The sequence below is a fragment of the Macaca nemestrina genome, chromosome 10 (assembly GCF_043159975.1).
Source record: "Macaca nemestrina isolate mMacNem1 chromosome 10, mMacNem.hap1, whole genome shotgun sequence".
NCBI classification, from domain to species: domain Eukaryota; kingdom Metazoa; phylum Chordata; class Mammalia; order Primates; family Cercopithecidae; genus Macaca; species Macaca nemestrina.
In genome coordinates, this window is record NC_092134.1 from 128,796,985 (window position 1) to 128,819,776 (window position 22,792).

The window sequence follows — 22,792 nt, forward strand, 5'->3', positions numbered from 1 at the left end:
TTCACATTCCAGGAGGAAGTCCTCTAGTTAAGAACTTTGCTCTCTGCAATAATCAGCTGGACCTTGTTCCACAATTGACTTTCTTGAACTTGGCCAGTAGCGTAATCATCCGAACTACCTCCCTGCAGCACTCCCCTCTCTCTCTCTAGACACTGGAGCTGGGAGAGGCCTGTGAAGTCATCTCATCCCACAGCCCAGGCATTCCACTGGAGAGAGTAAAAGCCCAGATGCCTGAGTTCAAGCCCAGCTCTCCACAAATTTGCTGTGTGACTTTAGGCGAACCACTTAACTTCTCCATGCCTATTTTCTCATGCATAAAATGGAGATGGCAGGTACGTAACTCATAAAGCTATGATGAGAAATACACATATAGGGCTTATGACAGTGTACATAGTGAGCACTCAACAAATCTTAGCTACAAGAATTATTTTACTGAAGCAGCAGCTCAGGCCCAGAGAGGTGAAGTGACTTATTCTAGGAGATACAGTACGTTACCAGTAGTAGCTTGGATCTAAGTCAACACACCCAAGCAATTCTATTTCTGTTATTCTCTGCTGCACCCTGATGACCTGTTTCAATTCAAAATATGCACGTGTAGTATTTCTTCATTCATTCCATCAATACAGCCTGCACGTCAACCTTCACTGGGCCTGGTTCAGAGCACTGAGTCACAGAAGTGAACAACACCCCTGCCTCTTGGAACTTATATTCCCTAAAAAGATAGAAAACAGACTGGTGGCTGTTCACCAAAATGTTGATCAAATTCGGTGAAAAAATTATGGGTGCATTTTAGTTTGATCTGGTCACAATTCTGTATTTTCCAAATCTTCTGCAATGAACCTATATTACTTTCTTTAGGAGGTTGGGATGTATAAGGATGGATGGATTTTAGGAAAAAATATTTTAACATGGGAATGTAGAGAATATTTTCTAAGGTGGATGATAAGGAAAACATAACACACACACACACACACACACACACACACACACACACACAATGATTTGATGATGCTGCATCTTCACAAGTCCCTGAGAACTGAATTCTAGCTCTGTAAAAGTAAGAAGGCCTGGATTTTCTCACTGAAAACTGATGATGTGATAAAAGACTGCATGTTTCTCATAGAGTTCCTCACCTCTCCCCTCTCTCATTGCTCATTTGGTAATAAAAATGCCTGTCTGAGAGGGGCCACTCCCAGCAGTGGTTTGAGAGTCCCAGTGATCTCTGAGCAGCCCAACCCTGAGGGAGGGGAGGCTGTCTGCAGGTGAGGCCAGGGAATCCCCAGGCATGACCTGGTGCTCCAGATGGGCCAGTCTCCCCTGCTGGAATCGGCCTGTCTCCCTGGCCTTTTCCTGCTCTCAGGGTTGCCTTTCACCCCTGATGCCCTCTGCCAGTTTTAAAGTCTCTCTTCCCTCAGCTGCCTGGAAAGGAGAACTGGACTCCAGAGGAAGCATTCTCAGATGCTGAGGAGTATGTGGTCTGATGGCATTTTTTAAAGAGAAACCTGGAGCCAAGGAATAGCAGAGGGGAGGCATTCTCCCTCCTACCTCCTTCTCAGGCTTAACAAGAGGAAAAAAATCAGGAACTTTTCTTAAAGTACTTGAGTAGAGGAATCCTTCAGTCTATCTGGATTTCCATGAATTTCACAAAGAGAGATACTGGACTCAGGAAGGGGCTTTCAAAACAGGACTCAGAAAGCAGGAGGCCCAGTTTCCACTCCTACTACCTGGCAGTGGCTGTGAGGAGGCATCTGCCCGCCTCTATTTCACCCTAAAGTGAGTAGACAGCATCACCTTCCAAATGGGTCTGATAAATCTCCTGTGTGCTTTTGGAGATGTCTAGGTTTGGAGAGAAAATATTAAATGTATTGAGCTCTTAAAACGAGCACATGCACACACACTCATGCACACACATGCACACACACATGCACACACACGTGCACACACATGCACACACACGCACACACACGTGCACACACACAGAGTGGTGCCATAGAAAGCCAAGTTGTGTAAATATTTTGAAAAGATAAATGCAAGTCCAGGATTTCTAAAGACTTATAATTAACCCTTGAAATATCACTGAGCTTATTTTATAAAACAAAGTTATCCAGTCTGGGAAAGAAATTGGATCTGTTCTGGCTGAAGATCTAGCTTACTGTGCCTCTGGATGTGATTAAAGTGTTAAGCCTGAGTATTCCTGTGGCCATGAGCTGCCAATTTTTAGACTACAGACGGTAAACGGTTCGGGGCCTAAAACCACATGGGGCTAGAGCTACAACTCCCCTGGTGTTTATATGGTCTTTCCAAACTATGTCGAGTAATCTGCCTTTCTGCTCCCATTTCCCCCATTTGGAAGGTAAATTAGACACATTCATTTTCCGCATGGGCAAAGAACCCGGCAAAGTTTCATTTGACCTCACTCAATAAAGCCATATATTCTTGGGAGGGAATGTCCCTCTCACCCAGTGCAAATGTTACTCCAGCAAAGGGATATTTTCCCCTTTTTCTGAAGCAACAAGAATCAACTTCTGGCATGATGCCATTTGGGGCAGATTTTCAAGTTCGAACCGGCGCAAACATTTTAATGAAGGCATGAAATGAAGGCTTTTAATGACTGATACAAGAGGTCTCCTAAGGCAGATCTGGCCCCTACAGCCCACAGAAAAGAAAATTAATAATAGCTTGAACTTGTTTTTGTTCAAACTCAGTTAACCAAAAAGAATCCTAAACTATGCAACATGTTCCCCAAAGCTATTACATGAACAGGGATGTCAATATTAATATTAGCACATACTGCTTGGAAGGTAAATAGAACGGAGGGGAAGTTACACAGTATCTTCCCAAGTCAAAGGAATGTTTGTTCCTCACCACTCCTCTTTCAAATTTGAGAATTTACCAGAAATGTTGTATTCCTTTCCTTTCCTTCATTTCTTTCTCCAAAACTCCTCTCTTTATTTCTCTCTCAGGCCTTCTTCTGGCTTTCTTTATGATTTTTGGGGGGTTTTTTGTTGTTGTTGTGGTTTTTGTTTTGTTTTGTTTGAGACAGGGTCTCGCTTCATCACCCAGGCTGGAGTACAGTGGCACAAGCTCAACCCACTGTAATCTCCACCTCCCGGACTCCCACTTCAGCCTCCTGAGTAGCTAGCACTACAGGCGTGCGCCACCACACCTGGCTAATTTTTTGTTTTGCTTTGTTTTTGAGACAGAGTCTCGCTCTGTCTCCCAGGCTGGTATGCAGTGTCATGATCTTGGCTCACTGAAGCCTCTGCCTCCCAGGTTCTGGCAATTCTCCCACCTCAACCACCAGAGTAGCCGGGCTCAGACAATCCACCCAACTCAGTCTCCCAAAGTGCTGGGATTACAGGTGTAAGCCACCACACCCAGCCCATTTTCTTCTGGCTGTTATTGCTTTCTTTCTTTTTCTTTTGTTTTCTTTCTTTCTTTTTTTTTTTTTTTTTTTTTTTTTTTTTTTTTTTTTTTTTTTTTGAGGCGGAGTCTCGCTCTGTCGCCCAGGCTGGAGTGCAGTGGCGCGATCTCGGCTCACTGCAAGCTCCGCCTCCCGGGTTCCCGCCATTCTCCTGCCTCAGCCTCCCGAGTAGCTGGGACTACAGGCGCCGCCACCACGCCCGGCTAATTTTTTTTGTATTTTTAGTGGAGACGGGGTTTCATTGTGTTAGCCAGGATGGTCTCCATCTCCTGACCTCGTGATCTGCCCGTCTCGGCCTCCCAAAGTGCTGGGATTACAGGCTTGAGCCACCGCGCCCGGCCTCTTTTTTTTTTTTTTTTTTTTTTTGGTGTCTCTCTTGTTGCCCAGGCTGGAGTGCAATGGTGAGATCTTAGCTCACTGCAATCTCTGCCTCCCAAGTTCAAGCGATTCTCCTGCCTCAGCCTCCCAAGTAGCTGGGATTACAGGCATGCACCACCACGCCCAGCTAATTTTGTATTTTTAGTAGAGATGGCGTTTCTCCATGTTGGTCAGGCTGATCTCAAACTCCCAACCTCAGGTGATCCATCCGCCTTGGCCTCCCAAAGTGCTGGGATTACAGGTGTGTATTGCTTACTTTCTTAAATTCCTCTCAGTAAGATGTAATTTTAATATAGTTTCACAAAACAAGAAGTCTCTAAAATCCTCCTAGTCCCCCGCTTTCTGGTCTCTTCGCTAGCTGGTCCTTAAACTGCTTAGAAAAGAGAACACTGATGAAATACCAAGAGCCTTTCTAGAATATGGGCCATGGCCTGACACTTTTGGTGGAACAGAGAGGAAAGTAGCGTGTAGCTAGAGAGGAGAAGTGGTGATGTCAACAATGACATCTAAACTTGTAGGAGAAATAAGCCACCCTGGCCACATTGGACAGTTACCAGATTGATACTAATTGCTAAACCCAGTTTTTTCAGGCAGTTGGGATATGCATGACTGATCCAAATGGCTGACAAAGGGACCTGAGCCATTTCCAGTGTGGATACAGCTTTATGGCCAGAGAAGAATAACAAGCAAACAAGTAAGAAGCAATTGCAGCCAAAATGAAAAATGAAGAGATCCTTTCTCCAGCCAATGCCAACTGTAATATTAGAAGACAGATATTAAAGGTATACTGAATAAATGTTTTTCTTTTGTACCTTAGCTCTCATGTTACTGAGTGCATTGTTCTTACTGCTTAATGGGCCATTTCAGGTAAAGAATTGAATATTCATAAGAAACTAAAGAGTGACTAGCCCTGCCTTTGCATACAGTGAGCAGCAGGTCCAGTAAGTAGATGGTGGCTACATAGTAAGCATTCAATTAAAATGTAGTACGTTTAATCAATGAAGTGTCAAATAACCAAGTAAGAGGATCTTGGTTCTCGTTTAAGATTCTTTTCTCAAACTCAGATGCTGGTCACAGCACCCATCTAGCTAAGCCCCCGTAGCTGTGGGGAAAGTAGTTAGTACATATCTTTAAATTTGTCCAAGAAAAATTGCCATGGAAGGGGCAGTCCAGTCTAAGGATCCTAAAGTACATTCCCCACGAGACTATGTGGTCAACAAAACACACGAGACCCAGAGATGAGCCGGAGTGATCTTTGAGACCAAGTTAACACTTTCAGAGACACAAATTGGTTCTTGGTGAAAACAAACAAATAAACAAGTACTAAGTAGAGTGACTTGATTATTCAGCCTCACTGGAAAATGGGATATGCATCCCAGTTAAATTTTACGACAATTGGTCAATTTTTTAAAAAAAATTACAGGATGAAACAAGACCTCTTTCCACCCTTTGAGACACACACGTGCACACAAGTTGGCATTTGCCATTCCAAACACAGATGCCAGGTCCAGCCTCCTCTTGTAGGAAGATCTGTAGGGAGGAACTTCAATGCTCTTAACCTGGCAGGGTCCGTGGCCATAGGATTCACAGCTATTCTTCCTTGGACAAAGCTAGATAAACTCTGACGAACACACAAAGCTCTCCTCTCTGGGCTTGTTACTGATCAGCCCTCTTTGGTTAACACACTATGTCCTCAGCCAAGTTACAGCACTAATCAATGCAATTGATTCAGTCTCACTTTTCTAGCTATAATTCCACTCTAGTCATGCTTGCCTGTGACTATACCCAGTCATCTTAATTAGAGCTGGGGGGTTCCTAAATCTCTCCTGCCACCCTTTTGTGACTATTTTTAGGGTAGTCACCTCCACAGAAGCTCAAAGCAACCATTCCATTCATTCCAACTTTTACTCTTCAAAAGAGACTTTATCTTGAAGTTCTGGGGACATCTTAATCTACTTCCTGCACCAGCAACATCCATTTGAAGATCCAAGGCACCATGCTGTCTGAATGGCCATCCCCTGGATTGTGTGCTGGGCAGCCCTTGCCTATTATTGAGGAAAGCAATTATAAACCAACTGGGTGTGGAAATTCACTCCCACCATCCTGGGAAGCTCTGAAACTGCACACGGAATTCCATGACCAAAAAAAAGAGGAAGTCCTTTTACTGGTTGATTTCTGGTTATAAAAAGTAATATATGATCTTCAAACACAATTCTAACAATGCATGGAAATGTAAATTAAAAAATTAAAATTATCCAAAACCTCACCTCTTTGGTAATTATTATAAACACTCTTTCATATATATGTATTCATATACGCATATGAAATTTTACCCAAAATGATGTGCGTGCTGCCTTGACATCCATTATTATTACATACCAAAATTTATGTCCCTCTAGCTAAGCCCCTCAGCACCCCATGTCAATAAATGTAGATCGACATCATTATTCTTAATGACTATGTAGTATTCCACTGAGTGCATATATCATAAAGCATTTAAGCAATTCTTTATTAGTGGATAATAGATACTTATGCTGCTTCAATTTTTTGCTACCATAAACAATACCATGGTGGAACTCCTGTACATAATGTATCTGTACGTGTAATGACATATTTACCACCTTATTAACTATTCTGTTTCCCATCCGTTGGGCTTGTGTACAGCACTGATCACATCACTCAATGGTGTGCAATCTTAGAAAGCTTACTTGAGCACTCCAGGTCTCAGTTTCTTCCATGGGGTCATTTCTCGTGATCTTGAGGGTCCCCTCTAGTATTAACATTATATGGTCACTTTCCCAAATCTAAAACCTTACGCGAAGCATGTGTAAATGGATGCCAACCAGCTCTCTCTGGCCTCTTTCCTTCTCTTTTTATGTCATGAGCAATGATTGACAGTTCATATTGCTGTCCTTCTGATCTTTCATCTGAGAACATGAAGCCAAAGGAGTCTGCCTAACCTTAAAGACGTAGGGCTGAGTGGTTGCCAGGAATCTGATATTTTAAAGATCCCTTAGTTCTGGCTAAATCTCCACAGACTACTCCATTAGCATTTTCAGTTCCAGCACATCCATTTCCCAAAATTTCAGACTCCTGGCATCGTTTGAACCTCACTTTATGCCTCAACTCCCACAGCTCAGCATGTGACCCTAGTTAGTTCCACAGGCTGGAGCCCACACAGAGCTCTGCAGGGCAGCAGGAGGTATGCTAGCGAATTGTCCCTAATGAGCTTATGGTTCCCTATATCCTGGTACGGTGGGGTTCCTTCAGCACCCTTGGGGCAGTGAAACAGGCAAGTCTGTAGTGGGTGGAACCCCTGCCAAGGAATTTCCAGCCTTGGTGCAGAAACAAGAAAATGCAAGGTCCGTCCTAGCTGGTGGCAAGGTTACAGCTACACAGATTCCTCAGCCCAGTGCTGACTGATTAATGGGCAGGACAGGGGGTGGCTCACTGGGTAATGGCTGTTGGACTGTCCTCGGCCACAGAAGGACAGCCCTTGGAGCAGCCCTGAAGATCCAGGTCCAGATTAATGTAGGCTTTAGGAGGGAAGCCTGCTAAAAGTAAAAATAATAATAGCAACAACAGCAAAAACAACTTCTACTTGCATAACATCTTATGCACACACACTGCTCCTATTCCAACCTTTAAAAGAAAATCTTACTGGGCAGGTAAAATCAAGGCTAAGGGAAGTCTACTTGCTTGATCGAGGCCACAGACCTATTAAAGGACAGCATCCAAGTTTCTTAGAGTTTTTAACTCTTTATTTGCTGTTAACTTTTCTCTTTCCTTTACACTGCTTGCCTTTTCGTGGCTCCTGGGAGCTATGAAGTGTCTGCCATACATCAAAGATGGTACAAATAGGTGAAGAAATTGCAGATATGAGGAGTAGTTTTTTTTTTTTAACTATGACTGTTGGTAGCAATCCAAGCCAGAGCTTCCTAGACCTTCACAGAGCAGCTTATGACTCAGAGATCTCTACACCCCTGTTCTTTGAGCAGGGAACTCACCCAGCCCAAATGATTCCTGCAGTGGCCTCTTGGTTCCTCATCCCCAGGTTATCTTTGCATCCCAGGTGACCTGGTGAAAACCAACCTCCCTAGAAAAGTCTTCTTGAGTATCCTGCTGTGCCAAATCCATACCAGTGTACCAGCTCAAGCCTGAGTTCCAGGCCTCTTTTGGGTCTATCTGGACACTTTCCCATAGGAAGACTTTTAGCTGAGGACAGAAAACAAAAGACTACAAGGGCTTTATGACAGAATGTGTGCATCTGGTGAGCAGGTCCATGGGAAGGACAAAGGGTCTGACATAAGGATACAGTTAAATTATCTTATCAAAAAAGAACATAAATTGTTTTCAGAGTATATAGAGGAACAGTGATATTTAGAACTTGGGCAAAGTGTTTAAGGTTCTGTTTGGGACAGTGGCGATTCAACAGCCAAGATTTAAGAAGCTGCCATGCTGCGGACAATCCATATTAGGGGAACAGAATGGAGAGTCTCAGATGATGGGGAACACAGCCTCACTTGAGAGGGGACAGGTGGGAACATCCTCCTGGCTGAGAGGGGGCCATGCATCTGTGCACATCCCAAAAGAGCAACACAGAAATACACACAAACAAATCATTTAGGCTGCAGGAAAGCAAGACTGCATGAGGGTAGGAGCCCTTCTTTGTTCACGAATGCATCCCAAACTCCTAAAACCGTGCCTGGCACATGGTGGGTGCCCAACAGATGTGTGTTCAATGAATGAAGCAAAATCTTGCCCAGGTTTGGACAAAGAATGTGTGGCACTCTCAGATAGGAGGTGGAGTGACGAACTGCACAGGGTATCTTCCTCATAATTAATCCACCATACGATAGTCATAATACCTGGAAGAAAGCAAATCATTCTCCACAACAGCAATGAGTAAACTAAACAAACAAGCCCAGGTTCACCTTACAAATATTGCAACACCTAAGATGGATGACAAGTGGGCAGGGACTCAGGAAAGACATGAACTTTGACAGTAACGCCAGCAACTGCTACACTCTCAACTGTGTACACATGTATGCCAAGTATCTTAAAAGAGGATACAGGGAATGTATGACCGCAAGAAAGGAATGTGTCATATGGGTGAGCAAGCTGTGTGGACTCTAACCTGTTGTAAAACTAAAAGCATCGGCCGGGCGCGATGGCTCACGCCTGTTATCCCAGCACTTTGGGAGGCCGAGACGGGTGGATCACGAGGTCAGGAGATCGAGACCATCCGGCTAACACGGTGAAACCCCGTCTCTACTAAAAAAATACAAAAATTAGCTGGGCGCGGTGACGGGCGCCTGCAGTCCCAGCTATACTAGAGGCTGAGGCAGGAGAATGGCTTGAACCTGGGAGGCGGAGCTTGCAGCGAGTGGAGATCATGCCACTGCACTCCAGCCTGGGTGACAGAGCCAGACTCCATCTCAAAAAAAAAAAAAAAAAAAGCATCACAGAGCAGTGGTATCAGATCACAGAACTACCTGAGCTGTAGCTAAGACTCAACTCAACAAATCCAGAATCCAATGTGTGCCCCTCTCCCTCACACCTGCACTTCTCCTGCATCAGCAGAGCCTTCCCTAACACCCTGCTGCTTAAGACTAGGGTGGGTGCTCTTCCTACATGCCCCCAAATCTCTCAACAGAACTTATCTTTCAACAGACCTTCTCAGTAGATTTGGAGCTTCTTCACAGCAAGGTATCGTGTCTTATTCCTTGCGGTAGCTGTGCTCCTCAGGCCATATCTTGGATATAGTAGGTACTCAATAAATAATTGTTCAAAAATTAAATGAATGAATGGCTCCATCATCCACCAGGTCAATCTTTACTCCTCCCTCTCCCACTCTCCACATCCAAAGTCAACTAACACTATTTAATCTACTTAAAACCTATGTCAGTCCTGACCCCTCCACTTCTCCCTATGCTATGGCCGATGCTCCAGGCTTCTTCCTCTGTCTAGACTGTTACAATGGGCTCCTGACACTGAGCCCCTTGCCTCTGAGCTCTCTGTATTCCAATCCATCCTCCATGTCAGCAGTAGCAAACTAGCAGCCCACACACATAGTTTGGTTGATCCTGAAAGAGTTCCAAAAAAGGAATCTGAATTAGTCTCCTATATCTTAAAATCAGGACCTTTCAAATAAAATTTTAGTTTGCCAAACATCCCCTCCTTCTTGCTTGGCCTGCTTGCTTCATTTGCCTTATGGGCCTGGCCCCCTCTAGGCACTGAGTTTGCAGCACCAGAGTATCTAGATGAAACACAGACCCAATCAGATCGGATCACATGACTGCTGTCTAACTTTGCTGGGGAGATAAACTCATGCAAGGCCCATGGCACGCTGGCCCCATCCCCCTTTCAAGCCTATGCCCTCCTCCCTCCTTGCACCCACCCTGCACCTTGAGTGAGCCGGGCACCTTTACACCTCTGAGGCATCACTCAAGCTCTGTTCTCCAGCTTGAGTGCTTGCCCTGTGCTGCAGTGGTCGAGAGAATGAGCTGGAATCAGACTGCCTAGGTGCAAATCCTCCCTAAGCCTTCATTTCCTCATTTATAAAATGGGCCTAATACCAGTTGATGTCTTACAGGGTTACTGAAAGTAGCAAATGAATAATATCTCTAAAGTTCTTAACATAGGGACTTGCGCATAGCAAGGACTTAACCAGTCATCCTGTTGTTGTTGTCTCTGCCCTTCTTTCCCTAAAGAAATGCTGTTCTACCTCCACAGCCGGTCTCAATGTCACCTCCTCTGTGAGGCCATCTCGTCCCTCCACCTCGCCCTAGGCAGAATGAGTAACCCCACCCCAGGAGCTGGCTCATTCTGGCCACACCACTAGGATGCCACTTACCACCCTGATGCACCTTCAGCTCCCCTGTGTCCATCCTTCTGTGCACCACTTACTCCCTAAGGGCCTATCTGGGCATCTTTGAACACCCAGTGCCTGGACACCTTAGGTACCCAGTGTTTCTTGAATGAGTTGCATTGGAGGCCAAGGCAGAAACATTCGGAGAGTTAAATGGCATTTCCCCCCAGTTTTATGCGCCAAAGAATGTTCATGTGACACCATTTGCCGCCTGAGTGTAGTCAGTGAGAGACAAAAGGCAAAGGATAAATTCATAGCATGAAGGACAAGCTATGCCATTTAATAGTATGACGTCTGCTTCTCTGCCTCAGTTTCCTCATCAATAATATGGAGATAATAATGTCTTTCCAAGCTCAGTGGAAAATAGGAGGACCCAACAAAGGCAACATAGATGAAAACATTTTACAGATTACAAAACCTCCATTTTAGTGTCTGGTGCAACCTTTGACCCTTCTTTAATTAGGAGAATTTGAAGATATAAAAACGAATTTCTTAAAGGACCTGGATTGCTAACATACAGTTATAAAGTGTGGATGTGGCTGAAAAAGGGAGGAATTCACCCCCTTCCAAACAAATACAAAAACCCACCATGGGACTTCACTGAGAATGCTGTGATTGCTTGGAATCCCAGCTTTGTCACTTGGAAGGACTCTGGGCAAATTCTTTTCTATTTGTACTTTTTGTAGATTTAGGGAGCACAAGTGCAGTTTATTACATGGATATAGTTCACAGCAGGGAAGCTGGGCAATGAGTGTGACCATCACCCAAACAGTTCACATCGTGCCCATTGATTCATTCCTATCCCTCACTGCCTTCCCACCCTCCCGCCTTCTGAGTCTCCAGTGTCTATTATTCCTCTCTCCACGTCCAGCTCTGGCCATATTCTTAACCTTTCTGAGCCTCAACTTCTTTATCTGTAAAGTGAAGACAATGAAATCTATCCCACAAAGTTGATAGGGGGATGAAATGACATGACATATGTAAAGGCCTTGAAGAGTACCTGCCACTGAGGCTCCCAATACTGTGGTTTGTAGACTATTTGTTAGAACCAATAGGCATTAGATGTAAACAAACAGAGATACCAGTTTGAACTAAATATGACAATGCTATGAGAACAAACACACTCTATGTATTTTTATGATTTGGGATGGAGGGCAATTGAGTGTTGAGAGCTGTCTCCCCCACTCAAGCCCTCTGCAGCCTGCTCCTACCTCACTGTCCTGGATCCTCTCATTGCCTCCTAGCCTGTCTCCCCTCTCCAGCTGCCCTGTCCTGGTTCATCCCCTCTGCTCTCGGAGTGGTTTTCTAAAACTACCAAGTCTTTCCTCCATAGAAAGCTGTTCAATGGCACCCTGTAGCTTCCAGGATATGGACCCACTATTTGGCCTGCACACAAGGCCTTCCCTGGCCTGACTGTCCCTATCTCTCAGGCCCACAAGCCTGTCACCCTCTTCTCCCTGCCTTATGTCCCAGCCATACTGAAATCTCTCTGTGCCTGAGCCTGAAACCTCCAAGCCTTCCATGTCCTGCCAGATGAAATGCCCTTTCCCCTGGCCTGCTCTCCCTTGCCTGGCCTAGTCTACAAGACTCAGCCTGGGATCAGCATCCCCAGGAAGACACCCGCAGCCCCAGTGTGAATCTGATGCCCCGCCTGGAGCTCCCACAGCCTCTAAGTACACCTGAGTTTACCAATATTCATTTTTCTGTCTCCCTGTTTCCAAGAGAGAGCAAGATCCAGAAGGCAGGAATGATCTTTCGTCTCTGAACCCTCAACAATGGCCAGCCATGCGTAAGCATAGTGGGTGCTCTATTATTTTTATTGAACAAAATCGATTTATAAGTGAATGAAAGATTGTGAAAATGGATTGGTTGTAACATTAGCGCACTATAAATATGTTTATCTCCTTATCCTACTCGCCCCAAAGGATCACACATCTACCCATCCTTGGTAACCTACTTTTATGGACATAAACAAGTCAAAAATTAAACACTGGTGGATGCTGAGGCAATATTGCACTGTGTTCAAGCTCACAGCCACTGTGTGAGGCAGAATTTGAATGTGGGTCCTCCTTCTTACTAAACTGTGAGGCCGAGGCATATCACATACCCTCTCTGAGGCTTCATTTCCTTCCCTGCAAAACAAATATGAGTACATGTATCATAAAGTTTTTATGAGACTGAGATAATGTGTGTAAAGCACAGTGCCTAGCATGTAATAAGTGCTTGATAAACCTTAAAAACAGATCGTTAAAAAGTCCTAGTTACTGCCTTGTTGATCAATGAATCAGCAAGTATTTGAATGCCTGCCCATTCTATCTGTGGGAAGTCAAGAGAAACCTTCATCAGCAGTGGACACAGAATTGTGCATGTGAGGAGCCTGGCTTGTCCCTTGCGCTGAAAGGGAGACCAGAGTTCAGTGATGAGCCTGACATTGCAAAGTGACTTAAACACTCAAGAAGCCACATTTTAAATTTGCGGCAGGACCTGGTCTCCCTGCCACCCGGAGTGTGAGCCTCTAGCACACGCCATGGACTTTTCATTTGCTCTGAAACACTCAGCTCTCTGCAGCCCCATGCTTCTTTTCTCAGTCTTCCGAGGGCCTTCTATCCTTCTTAACTCGCTGACCACAGGATTTCCCCAGGCCTTATCCAGACCGGTTTTAAATGCCTGAAACTTCTTACAGCTTTGCCCTCAGGTTGATCAGGTTTTCTTATCATAAGCTTTTGAGCACTCACACGGGTGAACTGTCAAGATCAGTAAGAAGGAAAGAGGTAGTGCATGGGGAAGTGGAAGTCCCAGTGCCAGCTCCCAGCTCTCCCCAGGTCCCCTCCTGAGTGACACTCCCCAGGGAAGGGTGGATGGACAGCCCATGATGCTGGTGAGCTAGCACCTTCTGGTAGGAAGGTTCACAGGAGCTCGTGGCCCGGAGGCTGATGCCAGATTCAGAACTACATCTTGATCAGCCCCATCTGAATCCTCCCCACCTCTTCTCCACTCCTCTCCCCCAGGACCGGCCCCAAACCCTCAAAGTGCTCCACCTTGGCGCCCCAGGTCAGCACATGCATCCAACCACACCTCAAGTGAGGTGGACAGGGGTGCATTGCTTAGCCTCTCTTTGTGCCCGATTGACCCGAGGCTGGCAGTTCTACAGTGAAATACAAGTTTGACTGATGTTAGCACCCTTCAGATTTATGACAGATTTCACAACAATTGTCAGCTCGTCATTTTATTTCACATAATTATGTGGTATCATGATAACAATAATGATGGGTATGACTTGCTGAGCTCTTAATGTGTGCCTAATAACAACCCTGTAAAAAGTAATAATAATAAGGTAATATTCTCAACTTACAGATGAGAAAATTAGCACACCAGGTCACAAGGTTAGAAAGTGGCTGAGCAACTCTCAACCCCATATCTCTCTGGGTGAGGGTAGAGCCACCGCCCTTCCACCCAGGGCCCCTCCCCGGTGGACACTGCTAAGCAAGGGACACCCCATCCCCGTGCTGCCTCCCAGTCCCCAGTGCTGTGATGGGGACTGACGGACATCCCTGGGAAAAGTCCAAGTGCTGATGTATCCACCCAAAGGGCATAAGTAGGCAATAGAACTGTTTTTCTTGAAAGTGTGTAACATATGAGACACAGAGCAGAGAAAACATTTATTGGATTGTACAAATTTCAAGGTAATGATATCAATTCTGTCCCTCTTATCCCTTCTTCTTACTAGTTAAAGCCTTTCCGACTTTCAAGGGTTTGGATGTAGCCTCAGCCTCTGCATGAGTGTCCTCTGCTTATTTCCCCGTTTACCCCTCTGTGATTGTCCTTTTCCAGCCTGAACCATGCAGTCTCAGTACTTGTACTTTCATGTTTTGACTCAAATGTCACCGTCTCAGGAAGAACTTTTCCAGAAACTTATTCTAAAATTGCAACCCTTCCCCAACCCTTCCTATCCCCCTTTGCCACTTTATTTTTCTGCTTAACTCTTATCCATTATCCAGCACTACCCAGCATATGGCATATATCCTGCTTATTATTCCACCTACTCCCCGCACAGAGCATGAGCTCCTGAGAGCAGGCATTTCTTTATGCTATTTCACAGCTGCCCTCCCAGGAGCAGTGTCTGGTCGGCACTCAGGGCTTCCTGGCTGAATGCTTGGTGTGTCTTGTCTCCAGTTTGCTTCAGCTGAGTTCGTTCTCTCACCTTCACTATGAAGTCCTCAAAGATGGCAAACAGCTCTTATATCTATTCTGCATCCCCACAACACTTCAGGAGGTGCCAGGCACACAGAACTTATTTTTAAAACTCTTGCCCAATGAGTGGCAAGGCGGGGTGCAGTGGCTCACTCTTGTAATTCCAGCACTTTGGGAAGCCTACTTGAGGCCAGGAATTAGACACCAGCCTGGGCAACAGAGCGAGACCCTATCTCTAGAAAAAAAAAAATTAATAGCTGGGTGTGATGACTCATGCCCGTAGTCCCAGCTACTTGGGAGGCTGAGATGGAAGGATCACTTGAGCCCAAGAGTCCAAGGCTGCAGTGAGTCATGATGACATCACTGCACTCAAGCCTGGATGACAGGGTGAGACCCTATCTCAAAAAAAAAAAAAAAAAAAACGCAAATTAAAAATTAAGGACCATAAGCCTATTTTGAAGGATGTGGATCTTTTCATCATTGTGAATTTACCTCTGCTTTGGAGGATTTTAATCTGCATGGCAGGGGTGGAGCAAGGTTCTTCATGGTAAAAACTGATTTCTCTTTTATTCAACAAGATTAACTGTTGGAGACCCTCAGGTACCTTCTCAAGCTGTCTTTCTCTTCACAGAGCCTTAGAAGCCCACTGGGTCCCTTCCACACCTGTCACTGTGACAGCTCCCCATGCTGAGTGGAACTGAGCATATTCTACAAATTCTTAAGCCTGCCAGGGCCAGCTGAGGATGCACATTGCCCAGACCACTGCAGGAGTGACTAGCTCAGATAGCAGAGCGGCTCTGCCCCCAGCCTTGCCTTCCCAAGCCAGGGCAGGTGTGTACCACCTGCATGGCACACAGGCTGGGCCACGGGGAGATCTTGCATTTCCACCAGCTGCCTCAGCCACAGTGTGCACGAGTGTGGCAAGCTGGCCCTGCCTAACACGCCGCCCTCCTGAGCTGGGCTCCTCCTCAGGGACACCCGGTGTTGACATGCGGGCGGGGGGAGGGACCAGCTCGACCCTAAGAGAATTCCCTAGGTGCCAACTCAGAGGATTAACTCCCTCTCTGCCACCACCCAAATCAGGCCACAAGTTGCAGCGGTTAGACAATGAAATCATCTTTTCTTCTGGTTTTGGTGGTTACTATTTTTAACTGCATTGAATGCCCAGGAAGAACCTGAGGGGAAGGTAGCCAGAGCAGCAAAGCCCGATTTCCTGGCTCAGGAGCCCACAGCCCTGGGATGGTTTCCTGTTTGCCAGAGGAGAGCTGCGTTTGTGTGTCGTGGGGAAAGCTGTTATTCCCTTACAGTTTTAAGGTTTTGCAACACTTTAAGGAAAAAAAAAAAAAAAGAAGAAATCTTTCAGGCTCTGCCTTCATACAATTATTTTTTCTGCTGGGGTGAGCAGGAGAGAGCAAAAGGAAGAACAGAATGGAAAAGAAGCAAGTGTTAGTGGAACAGGATGTACTTAAAATTCCCCCTGTCTGTTATCCATCCCAAAACTGGCCTCTCCATGGGTGTAGGAGGCCACCGCGACTTCATACATATTTATAGCATTTGGCAGCTCTGTGGGGCACATCGCTTTAACAATGTATTTTAAATGAAGCTAAATGAAACGCGTTCCCAGTTCCTGGGAAAGGATCTTAATTTTTTTTTTTTTTTTTAATAAACTGTGTTGTGGAGATGCTGCTGGCTGAAGTGTCATGGATAATCACAGTGTGGAGGCTGACGTGAGTCTGGGTAGAAGCCAGATGACCCAGACCAGAATGGGACATCCTGAGAAAGATCCAGTCTAGCCTGACCGTTCCCAGATCTCAGAACCCCAGAGAGCAGGGTGTAGCTCTGAGATTCTGCCAGTCTTCCGCCCCACCATGTTTTCCAATGGCTTTTGGAGAACCTGATCCTCTCTATCCGTAGTAGCCCCAGTGCAAAGTAACTCACTACCTCCCAAAAGTCTCCAGGGATCAAGGGTCAGAGCTTATCAAGGGTCAAGTTTTCTGGAATCAGAATGCAAAAGTCAAAAGCCTAAAACCACTGCTCTGCTGGACACACAGCGTTAGTTAATTAAGCTTCTGTGTCTGAAACCTAAAACATATATATGTCATTTTCCAAATAAAATATAGACCTAATTGAATTTCATCGGCCCATGTGTAAGTCTATAGGGACAACTTCTTCACTGGCCTCTCTAGGCTTTGGTTTTCTCATTTGCAAAATAATGATATTAGACTAAGGTCTCTTCCAGCTCAAAAATTCCAAGAGGCGACAAAACACATGCAGTATCTCTCCTCCAATTCCATCACCATTTCTTTGCTGAGCCCTGGCTAATTGTTCCTCTGCCCTACATCCTGTCTTAGGGTCTTTTTCTCCATTCCAAATGTCTCAACACAAGTTCAGTTTTTATGTTTCTCAATGCTAGATTATGAGAGCTGTCCTTTTGCAGATTTCTTTGGTTTCAACTGTTTTTTATGCTAACTGATACCACATGCAGCTGCTCAGACCAACTAGGTTCAAAGTCCATTTCATATCTGGCTCAGAACCCATGCATAGCTCCCGTTATCTCCACCAGCACCCTCCCCGACCTCGTCAGCCCCTGCTGCGGCACAATACAGCCCTGTGGCTCCAATCATGTTTGTTATTTATCCAGTCATTCATGCACCTGAAGACTCTTGCCCTTTGCCTGGACAATAATGTCATCACATGTCACCAAAGGGTGACAATAATGTCACCCTTTTCTCTGAACCAGGCTTTGTTCATGCCTCCTTCCAACCTCAGCCTGGCTACACTGCCAGGACACTGACACACTTTCCCTTTAGCACTCCCTTCACACTGCTTTCTTTGCCATTCTGATGACCTTCCATGTCCTTCTTTGGTGGCTTCATGCTTGATTCTTCTTCCATCCTAGTGAAACGCTGAAACGTCACAATCCCGGCTCCTCTTCTGGGTGACAAGTGCAGTACTTGGCATATTGATGTCCAAAGGATGATCATTAATAATTAAGAAACTTAACTGACTTCAAATTTGCAAATAATTAAAGAGCCACTGGACTTGCTCCACACCACAGCTGTTTTTTCAGCACTAACTACATGTACCCATTGCAGTAAGTATGTATATCGAGAGCTGGGAGAGAAGGCCAGGCTCCTGCGCTGAACCCGTCACCTGGTTCCAGGCCAGATTGAAGGAGGCTGAGCTCATCAGCTTCTGCTGATGACTTATTCTTCAACTAGTGACCTCACTTGATTTTTATTATCATCTCTGCAAATTAGAGGGAAGGTGACTTGGCCAAGAAATCCTATGACAAAAGATTCTGCAGAGATGTCATTCTATTTTGGTAAATATGATAGTCTCTGTAGAGTTCACCAGTAAGGCAGCTAACATATAAATGATAAAGATTCCAAAGTGTTTGCTCGTATCTCCTGAGTAAGCATTACATACAACCTAAGGAATGAGAGGTTTTGGTCTCCCTTTCCTAGTAATACCCCTATCATAGGCAAAAAATAAACGAATACATACATAATAAAAACCCAAGAGAAAGATCCTGGGAAGCGTGTTGTCTTATCTTGTTTATATTTACTAAACAAAGCTTGGAAGACACTTTTCTGAAAATCTGTTTTGAGGGCTCAGAATTTAAACTCTTCCTCTGCAGTCTTTGCAAATCCAATAGCCTTTCTGATGCCAAATGAAAAGCTTCCTGTGCATCCTCTAGAAACGCCATTTCTTGTGACAACTCTTCAGAGCTATATGCGTGACTTCCAGCATTGGGGTCTGTCAGAGGACCCACTGGATCCCTCAGGACTGTCTGCAGAGTTTCAGGAGCACAGCAAAGATATTCATGGTCACTGTTGGAAGAAATGGCAGCACGGCTAGTGATCATGCTATTGTTGGAACTGCCTCAAATGCTTCATAGATGGATGTGGAATGAGGGTGCAAACATGCACTCAGCCACGCATCTACTCTACACTTTTGTAGGCTTGTCCTCTGGTGGTCAAGAGAGGCTGTTCTTCCAAGGCGTCAGGAAGAGAGGGTATGTGCAAGAAAACAAACTCGAGGGGAAACAGTTCATGTTTGCTGTTCGTTCTCTTGTTACAAGTTCTAGAAGGAAGATCAACACTTTCAATTGTCTGATAAAATGAGGAACAAGTCTAGAACCCTCTTGTATCTCACTCTGATTCCTCCAGCTCTTCATTCTGTCACTCAGAGCCTTCTAGTTCAAGATCCTGCATTTCCAAGAGCGGGGTCATGAACCAGGAAGGAATCTCCTCACTCAGGTTCGGATACAGGATTAAATCAATCCACCAAATTAAAAGGGTGGTGGCAGGTTCACACGTTCTGAGGGAAACATGTCATTTGGAACCTGAAATCTTCCCTTCAGCATAGACGGGGTGATTTCCCACCTTTCCAGCTACAACACTCTCTTCTGCTTCCTTTCACTTCATTACACCATCTATGAGACAGGCAGGAATTATTATTTTTATTAACAAAGTGAATTAAAATAGATTGGTTTGGACGTCTGAGAAATTCTTGAAGTCACAGGGTTCTACTGGGGTAACGTGAACCAGAGCTGGAAGTCCATGAAGCATAGACTTTGAAGTCAGATAGACGAGGTTTTCTAGCTGCAGGGCCTTGGGCAAGGCATTCAGACTCTCTGAGATTCAGTTTTCTCATCTAAAAAGTGGGGACAACACTATATTGGGTTGTTAGTCACAACAAACATGATACATGTAAGTTACCTGGCACATAGGCATTCGAGAAATGGTAGGCTTAAACTAATACATCAATATTAGAGGTATAGGTGCCGTAGCACATGAAAAGAAACCTAATCAATAAAAAGTTTATGCCTGAGGCATTTTCTTTAGTTTAGATCACCAAAGGACTAGAATTAACACGTGCAGGAGGGTAGAGTTAAGCATAACAGACAGGTGAAAAAAAAGGTAGAGAACAAGTCAACAGAAAGCAACATTCCAAATGAAATTACACCCTTGGCCAAAGACAAGGGTTGGGTTTTCAGCGTTAGTCACTGCTGAGGATTAATGAGCTGGAGAACACATGGCTGCGATGCCGTCTTAGGCAAGAATTATTCTAGCAGGGTCCTGAGTTGCAGCAGGAGAAATGCCATTTCCCTTCAGTCTGGACAGCCCCGCTCACTGCAGGGAAGCCGATGAACCAAAACGCCATTTCTCCTGACTCTGGGCTGTGAGCTGTGGGGAAAGCCTAGAAACAGAAGGTGGAGAATTTTTATGATCCCAATGCTTGGTCAAAATGCAATGGTGCAACATTTAGGGTCAAGGTGGGCTAACTATAACACCAGGCTTTCTGGAATCTTTTTAAAATAATGATGAATGCAACTGACAAGAACAAAATAATACACCATTGCCACAATACATGCCAAACACAGAAATCTGTCCAATTCAGAGGCAAGAAATACACCACAGTTTTAGTTGGAAGCCAGAATAAAATGTATACATTTTCTAAACTACATACTGAACTAAACCTATTTTCCTAAGCCTTAAAGCAATTTGAACTGGGTTTAAGTATAAAAATACGTAAAGATGTTTTTGATGCAGGGTGTGTAATTTTATATATATATATATATGTGTGTGTGTGTATATATATATATAAACTGAATGGGGTACTCACTGGAATATCAAAATATGCTTAGAATCAAAACAAACAGCAGCTTGAGAACTCAATTCTAAATTGATTAAAAGCAAAAGGAGGCTGGATTCGGTGGCTCATGCCTGTAATCCCAGCACTTTGGGAGGCTGAGGCAGGCAGATCACTTGAGGTCAGGAGTTGGAGTTCAAGACCAGCCTGGCCAATGTGGTGAAACCCTGTCTCTACTAAAAATACAAAAAAATTAGCCTGCCATGGTGGCATACGCCTGTAGTCCCAGCTACTCAGGAGGCTAAGGCAGGAGAATTGCTTGAATCCAGGAGGCAGAGGTTGCAGAGAATCAACATCATGCCACTGCACTCCAGCCTGGGTGACAGACTGAGACCCCATCTCAAAAAAAATAAATAAATGAAAATTAAATTAAATTAAAAAATAAAATAAAAACAAAAGGAAATAAACTCATAGTTAGTCATTGATTGATAATGATGATGATGATACTATACTTCCTGATACTTGATTCTCAGTGTAATGACATATGTCCTCCCAGGGTGGACTGGTCCTGGGTTTACCCCTACAATGCATTCAATAGCTTCCAACTGGAAAATCTGCTTTCTGACTGGTGTGGCCTTTCAGAAAAGTGTTGGGCCCAAGATCATAGGAAGAATTAGGCCCCATATACAAAAACAGAAGACAGCTAACTAACTTTTTCAACTTAGTAATCATCAATTTTATTATTAGCATATTAACCAGGGATTATGCCAGTTTGGGGGGGGGGTGTGTGTGTGTGTGTATGTGTGTGTGTGTAATCAGTATGTAGACATTATTACATGGACAAATGTAATAATGTTTTAATAATGTAAATAATTAGCAACTCAAATTAACCTGTTTTGTCAGAACATATTGTTTAGATCCTGGGAACTCTTAGGGGAAAATGAAAATATGGATCCTCACCAGCTGAACCAGTACAGAGTGAGTTAGTTGTGTTGCTTAAAAATAGAGAAGGTAGGGGGAATAAAGATCACTTTTACACTTCCAGAGTGACATGGAAATTGGCACTCAAGGACAGCCTCTAAATGGAAAAGGAAGGTTTGGGAAAGTGGGGAGGTGGGTGGACCTGCACCTGGAGCAGTCCTTTGGCAGATCTTCCTGGAGAAGGTGAAGATGCTGGCAGAGGGAAATAAAGGGTTTAATTCCCTGCAGCCAGGAGTTTGACAATGGCTCAGATTTTCAGAGATGTGACAAACCACGAGGACTTGGCCACAAGGCCTCGGTTTTCTGTGGTTTCAAATTTACTCATCTGAGAAACATGGGACCTGCTAGCCATTGTCAAGAAACAAACCCAGCGATCCCCGAGAGAATGAGTTGCTGATTCAGAAGCCGAAGAAAGAAAGGACTGTGTGATTCCTGGCTCCTTCCCCTTCCGCATTCTGGGCTCTGTTCTCAGCTCCCCTAAGTAAGTCTGGCCGCCTGTCCTGCTTGATCTGTCTGTAGTCTCAGCAGTTCTCAGTGAGGCTCCTCTAAGGGGCTGAATCAGAATTATGCAGGTCTGAGAAGAGTGAGTTCCCGCAGACAAAATACCTCCTGAGTTTCTGCTCAGCAGCGCAGTTTGAGGCGTGGCCTCTACACATACTGCATATGTAAAATGTCAGCCCACGTGGGAATGATTTCTTCGAGTTAGTCTGGCCCCACCTTGAAGAGTTTAATTTGGATTCCATTTGTCTTCCCCCTGTCCTACTTTCCCCTATGGCTGAGAGAGGATTTTCCATTTCATGTTGCAGACATGTGAGGCATCTCAGTCCCGCTCCATTCGTCCACACATCTGGAAGAGCAATGCTCACATCTGGAGCCCATTCTCAGCTGGAAGACGTCTTTCGACATTCTTTTCTTTGAAACTCAATCCATGTAACCTCTTGTTCAAAAGGGCCTCTGAACTACTGGAATCATTTGCAGAGGCTCAGGAAAAAAGTCCTTAATTTCATCCCTACGTGGTGGAATTTATGACTCAAACCAAGCCCAACATTCTGTTTCTGATTGCTTTTTTTCAATAATGATTCTTTGGAGCTATGTGTTTAAAAGGATAGAAGTTCTAGCCTAAGACACATACCAAAGGAAGGTGAAAGCAAGCTGTCAGCAATCACCAGGGTGAGTCCATTGAAGCTCTCAAAGCTTCAACAAACTAGGTCATTTCTTCATCAATATAATTGGGATTCGTTGTTTAAAAATAGACACAGGAGCGTGTGAGGATAAGGGAAGTAACATATCTGGACATGCCTTGTCTGACACCTGTGTAGGATAAGGATAGATGGAGAAAGGGGAAGGGG